Source organism: Mustela putorius, unplaced genomic scaffold (assembly GCF_011764305.1).
Source record: "Mustela putorius furo isolate JIRA1106 unplaced genomic scaffold, ASM1176430v1.1 tig00001397_pilon_pilon_pilon, whole genome shotgun sequence".
NCBI classification, from domain to species: Eukaryota; Metazoa; Chordata; class Mammalia; order Carnivora; family Mustelidae; genus Mustela; species Mustela putorius.
This window is the reverse complement of record NW_025421728.1, coordinates 62,571-80,010: the sequence shown is the minus strand read 5'-3', so window position 1 is coordinate 80,010 and position 17,440 is coordinate 62,571. Positions and strand designations below refer to the sequence as shown.

Here is a 17,440-nt window from a genome sequence, read left to right as displayed (position 1 = left end):
TCCCTGTGCGGATAAAATGAAGCCTGGCGGCTGAGACACGAGCGGCTAAGGAGACATGAGGGTGCTCGTGATCCTCTCTGAGGAAGGAGTCTGGGCAGAAGGCAGGCCTGTCCTGTGCCTCTGGTCCCAAGGGGCCAGCATCTCCTTGGACACATGTCCCTAGGGCAGACTTGGGTTTGCCACCAGGCGCAATACCCGGAACTCACAGAAACAGCTCCCTGGAGAAACAGGCAGTCAGAGGCATTCTTCCTCCAAGATGTGGCAGCGTTCGCGGAGGCACGGGGTTTCCGGGGAAGGAGTGGGGGACAGTCCCCCACAGCTCCCCATCCCAGTGCATGGGCGGTGATCAGTGATCCTGTCGCCTCTTCTTTCCTGTGGAGAAGGCACTGGCCTAGTCCCCGAGTCTGCCTGCGCGCCAGGGCAAAAGGCCAAGTCACCGGAGATGGTAGTGTGCATATAGAGTGCAATCCTAGGCCTCACATGCTGCTGCAGGGTTGTGGCTTTGCTTAGTTTGGCCTGGCAGTGTGAACCCAGGGCGGGAACATGGAGCCCAGGAAAACAAGGCCCAAGAGGCACCAGCTCTCCCACGGCTCTTCTTCTCTTAAGCGACAGAGCTAATGCCCAAAGCTTTGCTGAGGAAGCAGAGGCGAAGTGCAGTTCGCGCCAAGCCCAAAAACTCTGCAAAAGCAGAGTAGGCGCTGGGAAATCAGAGTCGGTTCTGTGGGCTGCTGTTGCGCCTTGACTTAACCTAGTATTCACAGAACGGTGGGATAAACCCGCATAGAGCAAAAGCCTCTTTGTACGTGCATCCCCTCTGGGAAAGCACAGCATTCTTTGGGAAATCTGTGTCAGTTCTGTGGGATGCTGATGCCGCTTGTCTGAACATAGTCTCCGAAGCATGGTGGGAGAAACCCGTATGGAGCGAAATCCTCTTAGCCCGGTCATCCCCTCTGCCTGAGAGAGAAGTGTGGGTTGCACCTGTGGAAACAGCCTTAAGGAAAGGGACACGTCTGTCACTGTGCTCCCCAGGAGCATGTCTGGGAAAGGCGCAGCAACGCCGCCCTGGGAGAAGAGAACGAGCCATTGGCCTTGTTGGGAAACGGTCGTGAACCAGGAGAGCCTGCCATGGCAGGAACAGCGGGCGGGTGGCAAGACAAGTGTCACCACAGTCTATGATGACACTTTTGAGTCAAGGTTCATCTACTCTACAGATGAGACTGTAAAATTTTTAAAGGCAACATGTTTAAAGGCAACATCATGAAAGAAGGTTTGGTGGATTGCTTTGATTTTCTATTCATGGTATCAGATGAGTTTAAGGGAGCATAATCCAATAAAAAATTAAAATTAATTTTAAAAAATAAGAAAAAAACATTTTAATGTCTTTGCCTTTGTGATTCCTGCAAATGAAACTACAAGAAAGGACTGAGAACATTTTCTTTTTTTCGATTTGTTTTTCTTCAATTTGGACCTCCTTCTTAGGTCTCTGATCGAAGAATGCTACACAGACTCTGTAGTGTAGAAAGGACAAAATATCATATTACAAAATATTCCATTCCTATCCTTTTGTATACCCAGAACAATAAGTTAATATATGTGCTGCCAAAGGAGCACACCAGAGCTATAAGTTAAGTGAAGATTGTACTGGGAAGATGAAACAATTATTCCATAAAATGAGTGGGTTTTGAATGGGACATGAAGGGCGGACTTGTGAGTTAAGAAAAAAAATATATATAAAGACTTAATGAAGGTTTAATTAAAGCATAATAACTATGCTGTATTCCAAAAATATATTAAAATGATGATATGGAAATACCTTGCCTAGTACTTAATATCTCACAGAGTAACATCAAAGCACCTATTAATCCTTTCTACTAACAGCTGTTCCTCTTTGTTTCACTTTACATAACATGTGATGGATTGACATTTGTAGAAATAAGGAGGAAACATGGAAGAAAGTGAACAATTAGAAAGGATCAAAATACAGTAATAAACCAGGTAAATAACCAGTGAATATTATTATAGTAAATATATGCACATTTATAAACTGAGAGTTTTCAGGAGTGACAGCCAATGTAGAAGATCGAGATGGTGTTATAGAAAATTCCATAAAACCCCCTTGCATTAGTTTAACAGCCTGGTATAATATTTAGAAATATGTGTAATTTCTTTGAGCAGTTAAGCATAGAAAAACATGGCTGAAATAATGATAAACACTTAACATTTACTTAAATTTTTGTTTATTTTTATCCTTTAATGCCCATCTTGTGTTCATAATGTCCTAAGTATTTGTGGTTGTTGGATCAAAGTAAATTTGAAAATTTCCATGGGGAGGGGAAATGGTATCTGTTTGTAAAACAAAACAAAACAAAACAAAAACACAGGGCACCTTTCCTATGGTTGTGAGCTGCCCTTCCCTTACTGCTCAATGCATTTTCATTAACACCCCACCTCACAGTCCATAGGCAGCTATCTGTGTTCCCATCTTTAAGAAATTTTATCCTACAAGTCTTTTCTCATGACACTGTTGCCTATTACATAAATCAAACAGACATTCAACCTCTTGGAATGGAATCAGAAACCCACAAAGCTGACTGCTGTCAGGACTCATAAGGAAGGCAATTAATAAATTTATTATTTAGGAGAGGAGTTGTTTGCTTTCCAAAAATCCATGCAAAGTTGGAATGTTATCCGGAGTGTATATCAAACTGACGAAGCAAAAAAATGTCTTTTTATCTCAGGTTCACCCATTTGACAATCATTATATTTTCTCCTTTATCTCTGGTTTGGTCAGCTATGCTAGTGTCAGAACACTTAATTCATTCAGTCAATCAACAAAGACCTATTTAGTACTAATTTTTTGTGGGTGGGATGAATAAGACAAATATCTGCCACAATGGAGCATATGATCTAGAGTTTAAAATTCATATTTGAATTACTTACATACCACCACATACATGAATTACATACTTACCACCACAAATGTAAACAACACTTATAAAATTGATAATGCTAAGGAGAAGACCTTAATATTCAAAGCAATAAAATTGATATGTCTATTAGTAGAAATAAAAAATAGTCATATATTAACTAAAGTAAAATTTAGGGCTCCCTGGGTGACTCAATCAGTTAAGCAACTGCATTTGGCTCAGGTCATGATCCCAGGGTCCTGGGATTAAGACCTGCATCGGGCTCACTGCTGGGTAATAAGCCTGCCTCTCGATCTTCCTCTGCCTGCCACTCTGCCAACATGAGCTCTCTCTCTCTCTCTCTCTGTCAAATAAACAAATAAAATCTTTAAAAAAGATAAATATAAAGTAACACTTACTGGAGATTTGGGGATGGTGATGTCATCAAGATGGCAACATGGATGCATGGATGGCTCCTTATTTATTGCGAAAGGTAAATGTATAGTCAAAACCAGATTCTCTAATATTGTAATGGTGATATATAAATCATTTAGTAGTCTAGTTTAAAAGTTAAAAAAACAAGCCCATTAAAAATAACTATAACTGCAATCATTTGTTATTGAAAGTACAATATAAAAATGATCTAAAATGTAAAAACATCAATAACCTATTGTTATAGGAGAAGTATAAATTTTCTGTAAACTATTGAAGTTCAGTTGTTTTCAAAATAAAATGGAATGTTATAACTAACGTATTTTATATAAGCTTAATGGTAAATATAAAAAAATATGTAGTAGATTCACAAAAGATTTTGATAAAGAAGTTAAAACATACTGCCACAAAAAGTCATCAGATTACAAACAAAGAGAACAAGACAGGAAATAAAGAGCAGAGCATCTACAAAAGAGAAACAAAACAGATAAACACTGGGGAAAGAAAAAAAATTTAAAAAAGGGAGGGGAAGGCAAATCATAATACACTTAACTATAAGTAACAAACTGTTTCTGGAGGGGAGATGGGCAGGGGAATGGGCTAAGCCAGTAATAATTATTAGGAGGTCACTTGTGATGAGCATTGATGAGCATATGTAAATGGTGAATTACTAAATTCTACTCCTGAAACTAATATTACACTATATATTAACTAAAATTTAAATAAATAATGAAATATAAAAAGAATGAAAGGCAATAGTTAAGTCCTTACCTATCCATAATTACTTTAACTGTAAGTGAATGGAATCATCAGTTGGAAGACATAGAAAGGCTAGAATAGATTAAAAAAACAAACAAAAAACACAAGATCCAACAATATGTTGCATATAAAAGAATCACTTTAGCTTTAAGGACACACATGGGCAGAGAGTAAAGGGATAGAAAAAGATATTCCAAAGCTAATGATAACAAAAAAAAAAAAAAAGGGGGTGGCAATAACTATAACAGACAAAATAGGGTTTATATAAGCTAAAAATCACCACAGGAGTCAAGGAAGGTCAATATACAATAAGAAAAGTGTCATCAATTCATCAATACAGTAATTGTAAATATCATGTACCTAATATTGAGCCACATAAATATATAAAACAAATACTAACAAAACAAAAAGGAGAAATAAATAGCAATACAATAATATCTGGGGACAATAATACCCCACTCTTACCTATGGATAGATCATCCAGACATAAAATCAATAAGAAAATAGTGAATTTTAACACTATGCCTGGACAACTGGGTGGCTCAGTCAGTTAAGCCTTTGCCTTTGGCTCAGGTCGTGATCCCAGGGTCCTGAGATAGAGTCCCACATTGGGCTCCCTGCTCAGGAGGGGGTCTTTTCACTCTGTCTCTGCCCTTGCCCCTTGCTCATTCTCTCTGCCCTGCTCTCTCTCTCTCAAACAAACAAACAAAACAAACAAACAAACAAGAACTATGTCAAATGAACCTAATATATTTACAGGATATTCCATCCAATAGTATCATAATAAATATTCTTCTCAAACACATGTGGAAAATTTTCTAGGATAGATAACATTTTAAACCACAAAACAAGAGTCCCCCCAAAATCAATAATATAGAAAGCATATCAAGTATATTTCCAGCCAAAATAATATGAAACTAGAAATCAATACAGAAGGAAATTTGGAAAATTTACAAATACACAGACATACACATTTTTAAACAAACAAAAAATCAAAAAAAGAAGACAAAGTGGGAATAAAAATACATCTTGAGGAAAATAAAAAAATATATACCAAAAAATTATGAGAAGCAGCAAAGCAGTTATAAAAGGAAATTTTATAGCTATAAATGTACATAAAAAAATATTTCAAATAAAGAACATAATATAAAAGTTCAAAAAAATACAAAAAGAACAAAGTAAACTTAAAAGTAGCAAAAGGAAGGAAAAAAATAAAAATTAGGGCAGAAATAAATGAAATATAGAATTAAAAAACTAGAAAGTCTTTTTTAAATGGTAAATAAAATTAAACTTGGTAATGGTAAATAAAAAAAAAAAAAAGACAGCTATCCAGAATAGATCACATCCTTGGTCCTAAATCAGGACTCAACCGGTATCAAAAGATTGGGATCATTCCCTGCATATTTTCAGACCACAATGCTCTAAAGCTAGAACTCAACCACAAAAGGAAGTTTGAAAAGAACCCAAATACATGGAGACTAAAGAGCATCCTTCTAAAGAATGAATGGGTCAACCGGGAGATTAAAGAAGAATTGAAAAAAATCATGGAAACAAATGATAATGAAAATATAACGGTTCAAAATCTGTGGGACACAACAAAGGCAGTCCTGAGAGGAAAATATATAGTGGTACAAGCCTTTCTCAAGAAACAAGAAAGGTCTCAGGTACACAACCTAACCCTACACCTAAAAGAGCTGGAGAAAGAACAAGAAAGAAAACCCTAAGCCCAGCAGGAGAAGAGAAATCATAAAGATCAGAGCAGAAATCAATGAAATAGAAACCAAAAAAACAATAGAACAAATCAACGAAAGTAGGAGCTGGTTCTTTGAAAGAATTAATAAAATTGATAAACCCCTGGCCCGACTTATCAAAAAGAAAAGAGAAAGGACCCAAATAAATGAAATCATGAATGAAAGAGGAGAGATCACAACTAACACCAAAGAAATACAAACTATTATAAGAACATACTATGAGCAACTCTATGCCAATAAATTTGACAATCTGGAAGAAAAATGGATGCATTCCTAGAAACATATAAACTACCACAACTGAACCAGGAAGAAATAGAAAACCTGAACAGACCCATAACCAGTAAGGAGATTGAAACAGTCATTAAAAATCTCCAAACAAACAAAAGCCCAGGGCCAGACGGCTTCCCGGGGGAATTCTACCAAACATTTAAAGAAGAACTAATTCCTATTCTCCTAAAACTGTTCCAAAAAAATAGAAAAATGGAAGGAAAACTTCCAAACTCATTTTATGAGGCCCAGCATCACCTTGATCCCAAAACGAGACAAGGATCCCACCAAAAAAGAGAGCTATATAGACCAATATCCTTGATGAACACAGATGCAAAAAAAAATACTCAACAAAAAATCCTAGCCAATAGGATTCAACAGTACATTAAAAGGATTATTCACCACGACCAAGTGGGATTTATTCCAGGGCTGCAAGGTTGGTTCAACATCCGCAAATCAGTCAATGTGATACAACACATCAATAAAAAAGAAAGAACAAGAACCATATGATACTCTCCATAGATGCTGAAAAAGCATTTGACAAAGTACAGCATCCCTTCCTGATCAAAAAACTCTTCAAAGTGTAGGGATAGAGGGCACATACCTCAATATCATCAAAGCCATCTATGAAAAACCCACCGCAAATATCATTCTCAATGGAGAAAAACTGAAAGCTTTTCCGCTAAGGTCAGAAACATGGCAGGGATGTCCATTATCACCACTGCTATTCAACATAGTACTAGAGGTCCTAGCCTCAGCAATCAGACAACAGAAGGAAATTAAAGGCATCCAAATCGGCAAAGAAGAAGTCAAATTATCACTCTTCGCAGATGATATGATACTATATGTGGAAAACCCAAAAGACTCCACTCCAAAACTGCTAGAACTTATACAGGAATTCAGTAAAGAGTCAGGATATAAAATCAATGCACAGAAATCAGTTGCATTTCTGTACACCAACAGCAAAGACAGAAGAAAGAGAAATTAAGGAGTCAATCCCATTTACAATTGCAGCCAAAACCATAAGATACCTAGGAATAAACCTAACCAAAGACGCACAGAATCTATACTCAGAAAACTATAAAGTACTCATGAAAGAAATTGAGGAAGACACAAAGAAATGGAAAAAATGTTCCATGCTCCTGGATTGGAAGAATAAATATTGTGGAAATGTCTATGCTATCTAAAGCAATCTACACATTTAATGCAATTCCTATCAAAGTACCATCCATCTTTTTCAAAGAAATGGAACAAATAATTCTAAAATTTATATGGAACCAGAAAAGACCTCGAATAGCCAAAGGGATATTGAAAAAGAAAGCCAACGTTGGTGGCATCACAATTCCGGACTTCAAGCTCTATTACAAAGCTGTCATCATCAAGACAGCATGGTACTGGCACATAAACAGACACATAGATCAATGGAACAGAATAGAGAGCCCAGAAATAGACCCTCAACTCTACTTTTCGACAAAGCAGGAAAGAATGTCCAATGGAAAAGAAGACAGCCTCTTCAATAAATGGTGCTGGGAAAACTGGACAGCCACATGCAGAAAAATGAAATTGGACCCTTTCTTTACACTACACACAAAAATAGACTCAAAATGGGTGAAGGACCTCAGTGTGTTAAAGGAATCCATCAAAATCCCTGAGGAGAACACAGGCAGCAGCCTCTTCGACCTCAGTCGCAGCAGCAACATCTTCCTAGGAACAATGCCAAAGGCAAGGGAAGCAAGGGCAAAAATGAAACTATTGGGATTTCATCAAGATCAAAAGCTTTTGCACAGCAAAGGAAACAGTTAACAAAATCAAAAGACAACTGACAGAATGGGGAGAAGATATGTGCAAACGACATATCAGATAAAGGACTAGTGTCCAAAATCTATAAAGAACTTAGCAAACTCAACACCCAAAGAACAAATAATCCAATCAAGAAATGGGCAGAGGACATGAACAGACATTTCTGCAAAGAAGACATCCAGATGGCCAACAGACACATGAAAAAGTGCTCCATATCACTCGGCATCAGGGAAATACAAATCAAAACCACAATGAGATATCACCTCACACACAGTCAGAATGGCTAAAATCAACAAGTCAGGAAAGGACAGATGCTGGCGAGGATGCAGAGAAAGGGGAACCCTCCTCCACTGTTGGTGGGAATGCAAGCTGGTGCAACCTCTCTGGAAAACAGCATGGAGGTTCCTCAAAATGTTGAAAATAGAACTGCCCTATGACCCAGCAATTGCACTACTGGGTATTTACCCTAAAGATACTAACGTAGTGATCCAAAGGGGCACGTGCACCCGAATGTTTATAGCAGCAATGTCCACAATAGCCAAACTATGGAAAGAACCTAGATGTCCATCAACAGATGAATGGATCAAGAAGGTGTGGTATATATACACAATGGAATACTATGCATCCATCAAAAGAAATGAAATCTTGCCATTTGCGACAACATGGATGGAAATAGAGCGTATCATGCTTAGTGAAATAAGTCAAGCAGAGAAAGACAACTATCATATGATCTCCCTGATATGAGGAAGTGGTGATGCAACATGGGGGCTTAAGTGGGTAGGAGAAGAGTAAATGAAACAGGATGGGATTGGGAGGGAGACAAACCATAAGTGACTCTTAATCTCACAAAACAAACTGAGGGTTTCTGGGGGGGGGGGTTTGAGAGAAGGGGGTGGGATTATGGACATTGGGGAGGGTATGTGCTTTGGTGAGTGCTGTGAAGTGTGTAAACCTGGTGATTCACAGACCTGTACCCCTGGGGATAAAAATATATGTTTATAAAAAATAAAAAATCAAAAAAAAAAGACAGCTAGACTAACTCAGAAAAAAGAGAGAAGATTCAATAAAATCAGAAATGAAAAAGGAGACATTATAACAGATACCACAGATATATAAAGGATAAAAGACAGTTAAATGCCAGCGAATCAAAAGCCTAGAGGAAATGGACAAATTCTTAGGCACATACAACCAATCAAGACTGAATCATAAGGACATAAAAAATGTGAACAGACCAATAAGGGGTAAGGAGATTGAATCCGTAATAAAAACCTTCTAACAAATAAAAGTCCAGATCAGATGATTTCCACAGTGAATTCTACCAAACATTTTAAGGCAAAATAATACAAATACTTTTTAAACCCTTCCCAAAGAGTTGAAGAGGTTGAAATACTCCGAGGCACATTTTACAAGCCAGCATTATCTTGATATCAAAACCAGACAGGAGCACTACAAAAGCAAAACAAAACAAAACAAAAACAAACAAACAAACAAAAAAACAAAGCAGCAACAAAAAGAACTACTGGATAATATTCCTGATAAATAAAAATGTAAAAATTCTCTACAAAATGCTACAAAACTGAATTCACCAGCACATATCAGTAAATGTGATGCATTATATTAATAGAATGATCAATAAAAACTCATATGATCAACTCAATATATGCAGAAAAGGCATTTGACAAAATTCAACACCCTTTCATAATAAAAATACTCACCAAACTGGGTACAGAAAGAATACACATCAACATAATAAAAACCACATATTCCGTGGAAGGATTCAAGATGGTGGAGAAGTAGCAGGCTGAGACGACATCAGGTAGCAGGAGATCAGCTAGATAGCTTATCTAACCATTGCAAACACCTACAAATCCAATGGGAGATCAAAGAGAAGGAGAGCAACAATTCTAGAAACAGAAAAATGATCACTTTCTGAAAGGTAGAGCCGGCAGAAAAGTGAACCCGAAGAACAGGAAGGTAGACCACGGGGGGTGGTGTGCAGCTCCCGGCAAGCGGTGGAGCAACGGAGCACAAAATCAGGACTTTTTAAAAGTTTGATCCACTGAGGGATATCACCCCAGAGGCTAAACCAGAGTGAAGCCCAAGAGGGGTCAGCATAGTCCCAGGTCCCTCAGGGTCACAGAAGGACCAGGGGTATCTGAGTGTCACAGAACTCACAGGTATTAGAGTGGGGAAGCCGGCTAAGCTGAAGCTGAGTGAGCTCTCAACCCAGGGTTACTTTGAACCAGGCATAGGCAGGATGAGCTTGGAGCATGGCCAAGGGCCAGGGAGACGGGAGTAATTGAGCTCTTTTCTCCAAGCATGGCCAGAGGCCAGGGAGATGAGAATGACCAAGGACTTTTCTCCAAGTACGAGTGACAGAGCGCTTTTCTCCAAGCATGGCCAGAGGCTGGGAAGATGGGAGTAATTAAGCACTTTTCTCTAAGGGTGCACTGAGGAGCGGGGCCTTGAGCTCTCCACTACTCTGGGCAGGATTGTGAGACCGCCATTATCATTCTATCATCCAGAACTCTACGGAAAGCCTTCAGGGAATAAAAGCTCCTGGATTACTTAGCCTTACCCCAGGTAAGGGCAGGACAAATCCATCTCGGGCAAAGACACTTGAGAATCAATACAACAGGCCCCTTGCCAGAAGACCAACAAGAAACCCAGCCAAGATCAACTTCACTTAGTAAGGAGAACAGTGGAATTCCAGAGGAGGAGAAAGCAAAACAAGGAATTTGTGGCTTTCTCCCAATGATTCATTAGTCTTGCAGTTATATATTTTTTTCTTTTTTCTTCTGCTAATTTTTTTAACTTTTACCCTTTCCTCTTAATGATTTTTAACTAGTTTATTTTTAAAATACCTTACAAAAAATAATAATCTATTTTGAATCTTCATTATTATAGTCATATTTTATCCTCCATTGTACCTAACTATATATTTTTTTACACATAGGGTTTTTTCTTTTAAAAAAATTGGGGTATAACTTCTCCTAATAGAACAAAATATACCCTAAATCTATCTCCAAGATTGTTCTAGTGTCCAGCCTGAGCAAATTCTCTCCAGTTTATTTTTCTTTATTGTCCCAACCAACTTGCTTTATCAACTTGTTTTTTAGAACTTAAATTTATTTATCATTTTTTAAAAGATTTTATTTATTTATCAGAGAGAGGGGGGGAGAGAGTGAGCACAGGCAGACAGAATGGCAGGCAGAGGCAGAGGGAGAAGCAGGCGCCCTGCCGAGCAAGGAGCCCGATGTGGGACTCGATCCCAGGACGCTGAGATCATGACCTGAGCCGAAGGTAGCTGCTTAACCAACTGAGCCACCCAGGCGTCCCTTTTTTCCTCATTTTTATAGGTTTATTCCATCCCTTGATTGTGCCTACGCTTATATGTTTTTCATCCTTTAAAATCTTGGGAGGTAGTTTCTTCTAAGAGACCCAAATACTCCCAAAATTAAGTGAGTGACCCTGTTCTAGTCACAAGTCTAGTATATATATATATTTTTTTTCTTTTTTAATATTTTTTCCTTTTTTTCTTTTTTTTTAAACCTTTTTTTCCCCCTTGAACTTCTTTTTTATCCCCTTTCATTCTCCCACAACTTGGGTCTCTTCTGATTTGGTTAAAGCACATTTTCCTGGGGTCTTTACCACCTTTTTAGCATTTTATTTGCTCCTTTATGTATTCTTATCTGCTCAAAATGACAAGGTGGAAAAACTCACACCACAAGAAAAAAGAACAAGAGGCAGTACCAAAGGCTAGGGACCTAATCAAAACAGACATTGGTAATATGACAGAACTAGAGTTTAGAATGACAACTCTCAAGGTTCTAGCTGGGCTCGAAAAAGGCATGGAAGTTATTAGAGAAACCCTCTCCAGAGAGATAAAAGACCTTTCTGGAGAAATAAAAGAACTAAAGCCTAACCAAGTTGAAATCAAAAGAGCTGTTAATGAGGTGCAATAAAAAATGGAAGTTCTTACTGCTAGGACAAATGAGGCAAAAGAATTAGTGATATGGAAGACCAAATGATGGAGAATAAAGAAGCTGAGCTAAAGAGAGACAAACAAATACTGGACCACGAGGAGAGAATTTGAGAGATAAGTGAACCCATAAGATGACACAACATTAGAATAATTGGGATCCCTGAAGAAGAAGAAAGAAAGAGAGAGGGGAGCAGAAGGTATATTGGAGAGAATTTTGTAGAGAATTTCCTTAATATGGCAAAGGGAACAAACATCAAAATCCAGGAGATGCAAAGAATGACCCTCAAAATCAATAAAAATAGGTCCACACCCCGTAACCTGATAGTAAAATTTACAACTGTTAACAACAAAGAGAAAATCCTGAAAGCAGCCTGGGAAAAGAAGTCTGTATTGTACAACAGTAAAAACATTTGATTGGCAGCAGACTTATCCACAGAGACCTGGCAGACCAGAAAGAACTGGCATGATATATTCAGTGTTAAATGAGGAAAACATGCAGCCAGGAATACTATATCCAGCTAGGCTATCATTGAAAATAGAAGGAGAGATTAAAAAGCTACCAGGACAAACAAAAGCAGAAAGAATTTGCAAACACCCAACCAACTCTCCAGGAAATATTGAAAGGGGTCCTCTAAGCAAAGAGAGAGCCTAAAAGTAGTAGATCAGAAAGGAACAGAAACAATATACAGTAGCAGTCACATTATAGGCAATACAATGCCACTAAATTCATATCTCTCAATAGTTACCCTGAATGTAAATGGCCTAAATGCACCAATCAAAAGAAATCAAAATTAAAAAGCAAAACCCATCAATATGCTGCCCAAGAAACTCATCATAGACACGAAGACACCCCCCAGATTTAAAGAGAGGGGGTGGAAAACAATTTACCATGCTAATGGACATCAGAAGAAAGCTGGGGTGGCAATCCTTATATCAGATCAATTAGATTTTAAGCCAAAGACTATAATAAGTGATGAGGAAGGACACTATATCATACTCAAAGGGTCTGTCCAACAAGAAGACCTAACAATTTTAAATATCTATGTCCTGAACATGGGAGCAGCCAACTATATAAACCAATTAATAACAAAATCAAAGAAACACATCGACAATAATAAAATAATAGTAGGGGAATTTAACGCTCCCCTCATTGAAATGGACAGATCATCCAAGCAACAGATCAACAAGGAAAAAGGCCTTAAATGACACACTGGGACAAGATGGACATCACAGGTATATTCAACACATTCCATCCCAAAATAACAGAATACACATTCTTCTCTAGTGCACATGGAACATTCTCCAGAATAGACCACATCCTGGGTCATAAATCAGATCTCAACCATTATCAAAAGATTGGGATCATCCCCTGCATATTCTCAGACCACAATGCTCTGAAACTAGAACTCAATCACAAGAGGAAATTTGGAAAAGAACACAAATACATGGAGACTAAACAGCATCCTTCTAAAAAATGAATTGGTCAACCAGGAAATTAAAGAAGAATTGAAAAAAATCATGGAAACAAATGATAATGAAAACAAAAGTGTTCAAAATCTGTGGGATACAGCAAAGGCAGTCCTGAGAGGAAAATATAAAGCTGTACGTGCCTTTCTCAAGAATCAAGAAAGATCTCAAATACAAAACATAACCCTACACCTAAAGGGGTCAGAGAACAACAAAGAAAGCCTAAACCCAGCAGGAGAAGAGGAATAATAAAGATCAGAGCAGAAATCAATGAAATAGAAACAAAACGAACAAAAAAACACACAAACAAAAAACAAACAAAACAAAACAAAACAAAAAACCAATAGAACAAATCAACGAAACTAGGAGCTGGTTCTTTGAAAGAATTAATAAGATTGATAAAGAAAGAGAAAGGACCCAAATAAATAAAATCATGAATGAAAGAGGAGAGATCACAACCAACAGCAAAGAAATACAAACAATTATAAGAACATACTATGAGCAACTCTACGCCAACAAATTCAACAGTGGGGAAGAAATGGATACATTCCTAGAGACATATAAACTACCACAACTGAACCAGGAAGAAATAGAAAACCTGAACAGACCCATAACCAGTATGGAGATTGAAACAGTCATCAAAAATCTCCAAACAAACAAAAGCCCCGGGCCAGATGGCTTCCCAGGGGAATCCTACCAAACATTTAAAGAAGAATTAATTCCTATTCTCCTGATACTGTTCCAAAAAAATAGAAATGGAAGGAAAACTTCCAAACTCTTTTTTTTTCTGAGGCCAGCATCACCTTGATCCCAAAACCAGACACGGATCCCATCAAAAAAGAGAACTACAGACCAATATCCTTGATGAACACGGATGCAAAAATTCTCACCAAAATACTAGCCAATAAGATTCAACAGTACATTAAAAGGATTATTCACCACGACCAAGTGGGATTTATTCCAGGGCTACAAGGTTGGTTCAACATCTGCAAATCAATCAATGTGATACAACACATTAATAAAAGAAAGAACAAGAACCATATGATACTCTCCAGAGATGCTGAAAAAGCATTTGGCAAAGTGCAGTGTCCCTTCCTGATTAAAACTCTTCAAAGTGTAGGGATAGAGGGCACATATTATCAATATTATCAAAGCCATCTATGAAAAACCCACTGCAAATATCATTCTCAATGGAGAAAAACTGAATACTTTTCCGCTGAGGTCAGGAACACAGCAGGGATGTCCGTTATCACCACTGCTATTCAACATCGTACTAGAAGTCCTAGCCTCAGCAATCAGACAACAAAAAGAAATTAAAGGCATCCAAATTTTGCCAAAATTGGCAAAAGAGAAGTCAAACTATCCCTGTTTGCAGACGATATGACACTGTATGTGGAAAGCTTAAAGGACTCCACTCTCCAAATCTGCTATAACTTGTATAGGAATTCTGTGAACTGTCAGGATATAAATCAATGAACAGAAATTGGTTGCATTTTTTTTTATACCAACAAGACTGAAGAAATAGAAATTAAGGAGTGAATCCCATTTACAATTGCACTCAAAACCCTAAGATACCTAGGAATAAACCTAACCAAAGAGACAAAGAATCTATACTCAGAAAACTCTAAAGTATTCATGAAAGAAATTGAAGAAGACACAAAAGAAATGGAAAAATGTTCTATGCTCCTGTATTGGAAGAACAAATATTGTAAAAATGTCTATGCTACCTAAAGCAATCTACACATTTAATGCAATCCCTATCAAAATCCCATCCATTTTTTTCAAAGAAATGGGACAAATCATCCTAAAATATATATGGAACCAGAAAATATCTCGAATAGCCAGAGGAATATTGAAAAAGAAAGCCTAAGTTGTTGGCATCACAATTCCAGACTTCAAGCTCTATTACAAAGTTGTCATCATCAAGATAGTAGGGAACTGTCCCCAAAACAGACATAGATCAATGGAACAGAATAGAGAGCCCAGAAATACACCCTCAACTCTATGGTCAACTAATCTTCAACAAAGCAGGAAGGAATGTCCTATGGAAAAGAGACAGCCTCTTCAACAAATGGTGTTGGGAAAATTGAACAGCCACATGCAGAAAAATGAAGTTGGACCTTTTCCTTACACCATACATGAAAATAGACTGGAAATGGATGAAGAAGCATAATGTGAGAAAGGAATCCATCAAAATCCTTGAGGAGAGAACAGGTAATAACCTCTTCGACCTCAGCAGCAGCAACTTCTTCCTAGGAACATCGCCAAAGGCAAGGGAAGCAAGGGCAAGAATGAACTATTGGGATTTCATCAGATCAAAAAGCTTTTGCACAGCAAAGGAAACAGTTAACAAAGCCAAAAGATGACTGTCAGAAGTTATCTGGGAGAAGATATTTGCAAATGACATACCAGATAAAGGGCCAGTATCTATCCAAAATCTATAAAGAGCTTATCAAACTCAACACCCTAAGACCAAATAATCCAATGAAGAAATGGGCAGAGGACATGAACAGGCATTTCTGCAAAGAATACATCCAAATGGCCAACAGACACATGAAAAAAATGCTCCACATCACTCGGCATCAGGGAAATACAAATCAAAACCAGAATGAGATACCACCTCACACCTTTCAGAATGGCTAAAATGAACAAGTCAGTCAATGACAAATGCTGGCGAGGATGTGGAGAAAGGGCAACCCCCTACACTGTACGTGGGACCACTCTGGAAAACAGCGTGGAGGTGCCTCAAAAAGCTGAAAATAGAACTAGCCTATGACCCAGTGATTGTAGTACTGGGTATATACCCTAAAGATACAAACGTGGCATTCTGAAGGGGCACATGCACCCAAATGTTTATAGCAGCAATGTCCACAATAGTTAAACTATGGAAAGAACCTAAATGTCCTTCAACAGATGAATCAGTAAATAAGATGTGGTATATATGTACAATGGGATACTATGCAGCCATCAAAAGAAATGAAATCCTGCTATTTGTGATGACGTGGATGGAACTAGAGGGTATTATGCTTGGCAAAATAAATCAATCTGAGAAAGACAACTATCATATGATCTCCCTGATATGATGAAGTGGAGATGCAACATAGGCGGTTTCGGGCGTACGAAAAGAAAAATAAAAGAAGATGGGATTGGGAGGGAGACAAACCATAAAAGACTGAATCTCACAAAACAGACTGAGGGTTGCTGGGGGGAGGTGTGTTGGGAGAGGATGGTGGGGGTATGGACATTGGGGAGGGCAGGTGCTATGGTGAGTGATGGTGAGTGCTGTGAAATGTGTAAAGCTGGTGATTCACAGACCTGTACCCCTAGGGATAAAAACACATTATATGTTTATAAAAAATCAAAAAAATAATTTAAAAAATCCATTAAAGAAAAAACACATATTGCACGCCCAGACCTAATCTCATATTCAATCAAAAAAGTTTGAAAGTTTTCCCCTTAAAGATCAGAAAAAAGACAATTGTGTCCACTTTCACTATTCTCATTTGACATAGTACTGGATGTCTTAGCCAGAGAAAAAAGGAACACAAAGAAATAAAAGACTCAAAAAAAAAAAAAAAAAAGGAAGAAGTAAAATTTTCTTTTTTTGGATAACATGAACTTACATGTAAAAGAATCCTAAAAAATTCACAAAAAATTTTGAATTAACAAATTTAGTAAAGCTGCCAAATACAAGATCAATATATAAAAGACAAGAATTTTGTTTTGTTAAGTTTTCTTTTATATGGAATGCTTCCCAGTTTTTCATGTCATCCTTGTTCAGTGATCAAGCTAATCTTCTCTGCATCATTCCAATTTTAGTATATGTGCTGCCAAAGTAAGCACAAGACAGGAGCATTTTAACACTCTAATGATGAACTGTCTGAAAAAATAAAGAGAACAATCTAATTCACAATAGCATCAAAACTAATAAAATACTTAGGAAAAGATTTAACTAAGAAGATGAAAGATCTGTACCCCATAAACTATGACATTGATAAAGAAATTGAAGGAGACATAAATGGAAAGATAGCTCATATTTATGAATGGTAAGAATTAACATTGTTAAAATGTCC

The 17,440-nt window shown here is 37.6% G+C and overlaps 1 non-coding gene across 1 annotated transcript; it reads right to left on the bottom strand.

Moving 5' to 3' along the window:
• Window positions 1-17,103: 17,103 nt before the first annotated feature.
• On the bottom strand, window positions 17,104-17,210 carry LOC123394082. The gene has a single exon (XR_006608840.1). It is a non-coding gene; the product is annotated as a U6 spliceosomal RNA (small nuclear RNA).
• Between the last annotated feature and the right edge of the window lie 230 nt (window positions 17,211-17,440).